Source organism: Bubalus kerabau, chromosome 1 (genome assembly GCF_029407905.1).
Source record: "Bubalus kerabau isolate K-KA32 ecotype Philippines breed swamp buffalo chromosome 1, PCC_UOA_SB_1v2, whole genome shotgun sequence".
Classification (NCBI taxonomy): Eukaryota; Metazoa; Chordata; class Mammalia; order Artiodactyla; family Bovidae; genus Bubalus; species Bubalus kerabau.
The window spans coordinates 63,218,925-63,227,856 of NC_073624.1; positions in this window are offsets into that span (position 1 = coordinate 63,218,925).

Below are 8,932 nucleotides of genomic sequence, written 5' to 3' on the forward strand. Positions count from 1 at the left end.
AAGGGCAACAAAAACAAAAATAAACAAATGGGACCACATCAAACTAAAACGTTTTGAACAGTGAAGGAAACTATCAACAAAAAGAAGAAACTGCCTACTGAATGGAAAAAGCTATTTGCAAACAATAGTCTCATAAAAGATTAATATCCAAAAGTATACAAGACTCTTAGATCTCAACATAACAAGAAACTAACAATTAATAGTGGACATGGGACCTGAGTAGACATTTTCCAAGAAGAAGGTCAATAGCACATGAAATGTGCTCTGTATCACTAATCATGAGGGAAATGCAAATCATAACCACAATTAGATATCTTCTACACCTGTCAAGATTGTTAAGAAGATAACAAAAATACGTGTTGGTGAGGAGATGGAGAAAAGGGAATTCTTTGCAAATTTGTAAATTGGTGCAGCCACTATGGAAAACATTTTGGAGCTTCTTAAAAGGATAAAAAATAAACCTTGCATAGGATCCAGCAATTTTACTTCTTATATTTCTTCCTAAAGAAAACAAAACACTATTTTGAAAAGATGCATGTACTCCTATTTTCTTTGCAACATTACTCACGATAGTCAAAATGTGGAAGCAACCCAAATTCCTATCAATAGATGAATAGATTAAAATATAAACAGAATATTATTCATCCATAGAAAAGAATGACATCTTGCCATTTGGGATAATGTGAATGGACCCAGAGAGTGTTATATGTGAAATATATGTGACACTGAAAAATAAGTAACATATGATTTGAACTACATGTGACATATAGAAAAAAGCTATAAATGAACAAATATAACACAGCAGAAATAAGTGTCATAGATAAAGAGAAAAAAGATGGAATGGGGTTATGGGATGGGTGAAACAGGTGAAGAGGTACAAAATTCCACTACAGAATAAATGAGTCATGAAGATGAAATGTACATGGTTGGAATACAAGCCATAATAATGCATTATCTTTGTATGATGACCAAGATGATCAAAGGTACAAACTTCCAGTTATAAGTCTAAATAATTACTAACGGTATAATGTATAGCATGATTGCTATATTTAACACTGCTGTATATTTCATATTAATGTTATTTAGATAGTAAATCCTAAGAATGTTTACCATAAAGAAAAATAATTTTTCTTCAATCTAGAATTGATATGAAATGATGGATTTTCATTAAACTTATTGTGGTAATCTTTTCAGGTATGTAAGTCAAATTGGACCATAAATAAGGCTGAACACTGAAGAACTGATGCTTATGAACTGTAGCATTGGAGAAGAATCTTGAGAATCCCTTGGGCTGCAGGGAGGTAAAGACAGCCAATCCTAAAGGAAATCAATCTTGAATATTCATTGGAAGGACTGATGATGAAGCTGAAACTCAAATACTTTGGCCACCTCATGTGAAGAACCAACTCATTAGAAAAGACCGTGATGCTGGGAAAGATTGAATGTAGGAGGAGAAGGGGACAACAGAGGATGAGATGGTTGGATGGCATCACCAACTCAATGGACATGAGTTTGAGCAAACTCTGGGTATTGGTGAAGGACAGGGAAGCCTGGCATGCTGCAGTCCATGGGGTTGCAAAAAGTCAGACATGACTGAGTGACTGAACAACACTACCACCACCTTAAATTCAAATAATGTTGTATATGTTGATTACATCTCCATCTAGTAGATAAAGAAAAATTTTAAAGCAACAAAATCTCAACAAATTGAATACAGAAAGAACATACCTCAAAAAGGAAAAAAAAAATAAAAAGAATGTATCTCAACATAAAAAGGCCATTTATGACAATTACATAACATCATATACAATGAGGAGGTTTGAAAGCTTTTCCTTGAAGATTAGCAACAAGACAATGGTGTTCTTGTTCACCACTCCTATTCACCACAGCACTGGTAGTCCCGGCCAGAACAATCAAGAAAGAAAAAGAAATAAAAGGCATCAAAATCAAAGAAGAATTAAAAATGTTTCTGCTTGCAGATGATATGATATTATATATAGAAAACCCAGGAAAACTGTTAAGAGTTAATTAACAAATTCAGCAAAATTGCAAGATAAAAATATACATACAAAAATCAGTTGTGCTTGTATATGATAACAACATACTATCTGAAAAAGAGGTAACATTTAAATTCCACTTATAACAACACAGAAACAATAAAATACTTGAGAATAAATTTAACCAAGAAGGTGAAAGATCTATAGACCTAAAATTATATGACATTGTAAAAAAATTGAAGAAGCCAAAAATATGTGGAAAAGTTTACTGTTCATGGATTATAAGAGTTAGTATTTTTAGTGTCCATACTACCTGAAGCCATGTATAGATTAAATAAAATCTCTATTAAGATCCTAATGGTATTTTTTCAGAAATAGATTTCATATTGACATACAAAAGACCCTTAAGATCCACAACAACCCGGAGAATAAACAAAGCTGGAGACATTACATTTCTGAATGTCAAACTATTTTACAAAGCTATAGGAATCAAAGCAGTATGCTACAGGTATAAAAACATGCACGTAGATTAATGTAATGGAATTGAGTGCTTCAAAATAAACCAGTGCCTCTGTGGTCAAATAATATTATATAAGGAAGTCAAGGATACTCAATGTGTAAAAATGTACCTTCAATAAATGTAATTATGAAAACTGAATATTTAAAAGAATGAAAGTGGACCAATATCTTACAATACTCAACAAAAATTAACTCAAAATTGATTGAAAGCCTAAATGTAAGACCTGGAACTATGAAACCCTGAGACAACATAGGAGAAATTTCCTTGACATTGTTCTTAGCAATGATTTTTTTTGGATATGACACTAAAAGCACCAGCAACAGAAGTTATTTTTTTGAAAAATTAATTCAATCAATTAATATCTAGCAAGGCTAACCAAGAAAAAAAAACACAAACTAATAATATCAGTAATGAAGTAAAAGTCTCACAGACAATAAAAGAAAATAAGGAAAAATTATAAATAATATTATGATCATAAATATGATAAGAAATGAAATGAACCTATTCTTGAAAGACACAAGCTTAAGAAATTCACTGAAGAAGGCATGACTAGCCCTACATCTATTCAAGTGTGTGAAGGTGGTGTTAAAAATCTTCCCCACATAAAAAAAATTACCAACTTTTTATTAGCATTATCCTAATCTGAAACCAGAAAAATAAATTGTAAGGAGAGGAAACTATAGCTCAGTATCTGTCTTAAACATTGATGAAAGATTTCTTAACAAAATTTTATTAGTAGTTAAAATGCAGTTTTATATATATATATATATATATATGTAACTGTCTTGTATATAATTTAGTAATATCTATCATATATATATAATACATACATTAATATATATATATATTCCTTCCTGTAGAGGAAATTGCAGCTCAATATCTGTATTAAACATTGATGAAAGAGTTCTTAACAAAATTTGATTAGTAGCCAAAATACAGTAATATATATAACTACTAATTTGATTAGTAGTTAAAATACAGTAATATATATACTATAATATATAGTATATATTATATACACAGTAATATATAGATTATATATATAAATATGTGTATGGATAACCCAAACTTTTATATATATTGACTTTTTTATATATAAAAATCAAGTTTGGTTGCATTTCTTTTCCTGGCTTAAGATGTATAAAGATGAATTAAACAAAGGCCATTTCCTCCACATTATATAGCATTATAATGCCAAAAGATATATATATATGTATGAGTAATTGCAACAGAGTAAGATAGTGTGCAAAATTTTAGGAAAGCAAAGAACAGAGGGCACCTAATCCTGGCTTTGCAAACCAGGGAAGATTTCAAGGAATATATGACATTTAGATAAAACCTTAAAGAAAAATTTGTGCATGTATGTGTGTAAGTCTGTGTGTGTGTGAGAGAGAGAGAAAGAAAGAGAGAGAGAATGCCTAACAATTGTAAGAAATGATGAGCAATTGATAAGGTCAGAGCAGAGGTCACACAGGGCCTTGGTTCCAGAAAGATGCCATGCACTTAAGCAATATTTCAAGAGTAAAGGAAAGAGAAATAACTGCCCAATACAACTATCTGAATTAATGGGAATGCTCTGTAATCTGTTCCATTTCAATATATTAGCCATTAGCCACATTTGGCTTTGGAGTACTTGAAATGAAATTAATGTAACTGAGGATTTGAGTTTGTATTTTTAACTAATTCATATTTTCATTTAAATAGCTGCATATGTGACTTATCACTTATACTGTGAAATTTACAGTCTAGTGAGAATGAGACCATGTTAGCAATTAAAATATAATCACTACTGCAAAGATGAAGTACAAGGCATTATGGAAACATGTAAGAGTTTGGGAAAATCAAAGATTCAGGGAATACTGCCATAAAGAATAAAGTAGATTTATCGGATGACTAGAAGAGAATTGAAGTCCCAAAGAAAGCACATCCAAGAGGCAGATTATCAGACTGTTAAAACAAATAAACAAAAAACACAAGTACGCTCCGGCGAAAAAAATGAAGGTGGATGTAAGGCCTGAATGGAAGGAGGGGATCCGATCTTATAGGGCTTTGACTCTTTTAAAATTCGACTCTTTATACTGGAGTCAAAGAAACCTCCTTTTTTTTGGAATATGAGAATTATCAGTTTCTCAAGGCAAGGCAATATTTCAGTTGAGTCAGTTATTTTCTCAGCTGAAAGATGACATACAGATCTTGTTAATGAGAACAATGAGATAGACAGAATCTGCTAATGGGATAACAGGACATTGATGCTCTTAGCAACTCACTGTCCAAACTCTCATATTATCCCTAGCTCATTGATGTCAGGGAAATTAGTTATGCTATTAAAAAGCAAAAAAAAAAATCCATATCTGATATAATAATAAATTCTGGATGGACCAAAGACAAAAATGTAAAAAGCAAAGTCATAGAAGTGTTGAATATAAGCAGATATTTATAGAATTTTGAAATACATGGAAGGATGTACTGAGAAGAATAGGTCACCAAGAATTCATGACAGACTCTACAACTTTCATTATTGAACCACTCGATTAAAAGTTAAAAAGGAAGGATCGTCTCTGCAAACATCCTGCTACAGATATGACTGGGGGGTTACTATTCATAACAGATATATCCTACTAATAAATAAAAAGACAACAAAGCCGAGGAAAAGTGAACACAAGTTAAAATAGACCATTCATGGATGAGAAATAGAAATTAAAATGTTCAATCTATTAATTGCAGAATATGAAATTTAAAGTAATATTAACGTTTATACACCACTAGAGCTTCCCTGGTAGCTCAGTTGGTAAAGAATCCACTTGGGTTCAGGATGGGGAACACATGTGTACCTGTGGCGGATTCATTTTGATATTTGGCAAATCTAATACAGTTATGTAAAGTTTAAAAATAAAATAAAATTTAAAAAAAATAAAAAAATAAAAAAAAAAAAAAAAAAAAGAATCCACTTGCAATGCAGAAGAACCCGGTTTGATTCTTGGGTCAGAAAGATCTGCTGGATAATGGATAGGCTACCCTATCCTATCCATTGAATACCACTGGAGGCTACCACTCCAGTATTCTTGGGCTTCCCCGATGGGGAAGAATCTCTCTGCAATGTGGGAGACCTGGGTTTGATCCCTGAGTTGGGACTATTCTGCTAATTTATACATTATCACTTTAATCTTTGCAGTATACTATGAATGAGGACTGTTAGGATTCTCATTTTATGGGTAGAGCAACCTCAGAAAGGTTAAATCAAGTTGGAAAGTTTACAAAGGGCTTGGCTCTCTTTAACCTCAAAACCTAGTCACCTAGGCACCAGGATGCGGTCTTTATGATATTTTTATTAAATTAATTTTGGCATCATTTTCATCCTTATATAAAATTTGTGACTGCATCTAGCACTGATTAAGATGCACTGAAAGAGTTCATTCCTGTCTGTAGGAGAGAAATTTTGAAGTATCTATCAAAATTTAGTATATATATTACATCAATACTTCTATGTATGCAAAAAAATGCATAAAAATAGACAGCATTGTAACCAATGATGTGAAATTGTTAGCAGACTAATTCCCTAAATCTCAATCAACAATGAAATTACCAAATTATATACATCTCCTCTGGTATTCTATGCAATCATATATGAGTTCTATCTAGATAATTTGACAATGAATAATATCCATTACCTATTATTAACTGAAAATAAAGGAAAATTGCCAAATATTTTCTGTAATAAATTTGCATTAATGTAGAAGGAAAAAATGTATCTCTGAGAGTGTGAATGTGGCTATGTTTATAGCTGAATATCTAGAAATATATGTAGCAGAACACAGTACAAAAATATAACACTATATAATTTTAAGCTTTGAGGGCAAACAAAAATTCATTTGGAAACATAAGAGTCATTCCATAAGTCACAACGTACTGATTTGATACCGGTTCTCTCATACTTGATTCTCATAACATTAAGCATATGTAACTATTAGAATGAAAAATACTAAAGTTTCAAGTACTCTCCTTATTTTTAAAGATATTAAAATGCTTTATTTATTCATTCATTCTACTTTGTGCTGGTGGAGATGTGAAAATTAATGAAACATAGGTACTACCCGTAGTGAAGGGTCCACTGTGGTGTAGCTCAGCCCTGTATTCCATCCACCCCAAAGGAACAGAGGATAAATTATCTCCCAAGTGTGGACTGAGTGCCATGTGCTTATTAGAGAAATTTAAGTCCAACCAAAGGAAAACCACCTGGTTGACACACTTTTGCTTTTATCCTGCTCTATCCATTAGCTTCTGGAAGAGTGTATATCATGACATCACTACATCTCTTGAAATATCTCTTCTTACACCCTTTCTATCATCCCTCTGGTTTCAGAGATTTAAGCAGTAACCAAAGAAGGTAAAATCGATTAATCTTTTGGTAATAGTCAATCTTCACTTTATCCAGGAAGCTTGAAATGTTTTCCCTTCCAGTCATTAAGCAGTGTTTCTTGAACTTTTCCTTCAAGAACTCTCAGGATTACAAGAGTGATTTCTTAAAGTTTCAGTCAGGACAATGTTTACCTTTATATGGCAAGATGAAAGAAATAAAAAACAAATATTTGTAACAGAGTTTATAGAAAATATCCATGAGATCAAGCCTGTGTTTTCTCTATGTGAGATACTTTTATATAATGGACACAAGGGTGAGATAATGACCAAAAAATCTCCTAAGGTATAATATGAATGCATTACATCTCATATTTTAAGTACATAAAGGAAATTTGGGATTATATTTCTGACTGGAATCATTAGATGTATCAGAAAGTAAGACTGTTCCCAGTTTTTAAATGTGTATTTCACCTTTTTTCCATCCAAAAGTTTATTTTGTCAGAATAAATTGCTTTAACATATTTACTATTACTTGTTTTATATTTTAATATTTCAATCATTGTTCAAAACACAGCAATAGTTTCTGCCTTTTGATCTGCCAATTTTGCTAATATGTATAACAAAATATGTTTATTCTTAAAGGAAGAAAATGCTGATTGTTAAGAAGGACTTAAAGAGAAAAAAGAAGGCACTATACAAGCTTTGATACTTAACCACCTGTTGACTGTTCTTCTGCTGCAGCTGCTAAGTCGGTTCAGTCGTGTCCGACTCTTTGCGACCCCACAGACGGCAGCCCATCAGGCCCCGCCGTCCCTGGGATTCTCCAGGCAAGACACTGGAGTGGGTTGCCATTTCCTTCTCCAATGCATGAAAGTGAAAAGTGAAAGTGAAGTCGCTCAGTCGTGTCCGACTCTTAGCGACCCCATGGACTGCAGCCTACCAGGCTCCTCCGTCCATGGGATTTTCTAGACAACAGTGCTGGAGTGGGTTGCCATTGCCTTCTCCGTTGACTGTTCTTATTCATGCTATAAAATAAAATAAATATTAATAAGAGCTTACACAGAGATACAATTCTGGTAAGAATAAAGACTGATCAAGATGAATAAAAATTATATAGATTACTTTTGAACAATTTTGGTTACTAGACAGTAAATCTTAAACAGAAATGTATTTATTCTAATGACTTAGCCTCCTAGAAAGAAGTTAATGGGACATTTTGGCATCAGAAGGCTCCCTCTTGTGTTTTGTCCTGTCCTCAGACACATAAGTGTAAAAGGAATAAATACAGCAAAGTTTTAAAAATGAGATGACTGTAAATTTAAAGAGATGTAAAAATGATATAAAAGGACCAGTATGTCATAGAAATGCAATATTGATATAGCTCTATGTGGTATTAGTCAATATCATTAATTTCTTATTTCTTTCTTTTAAATTAGAACTTTGTTCTTATTTATAAGCAAGGCAATTCTATTTCCATGTATATGTGATTGTAAGCACATTTATTTATTTTGGGCATATTGAAGAAATACATACTAAGAAAGAAAAAATCATAGCTATTATTAAGCTCAGGAATTGTCATTGGGTCATAAGTTGCCACTGAAACCTCCTAAGCCCATTTTGTACATAGTATCAGAACCATAACCCAAAATTAGATATTTCAATCCTATAAGCACAGCATCCTGGAAACTAGAAACTAATGTCTTAATATTTAAACTACAGATTTGGCTAGTAAATATGGTTGTAGAAAATGTAATTAAAATATATTTGCTCACATAGAAAATTTAGTCCTATGTAGAGGTTTTATGTCAAATCACTAATGTGGGGACTTTAAACATAGACCTGTAAATACATTTTTTCTCTTTAATAGACAATGTGTAAAGTATTTTGCTTTAGTAGGAGTGAGTGGATATTGCAAAAATTCTTACAGGGAAAAAGGTCCAGTGCTTCCTTTAATGAGAGCTAATAATTCCAATATCTAAATCTTCAATTCATTTACTATTCACTTACTCTTTGTTTTGTTTTATACCAACAGATTTGGCTTAAAGACAATAAAATCAGT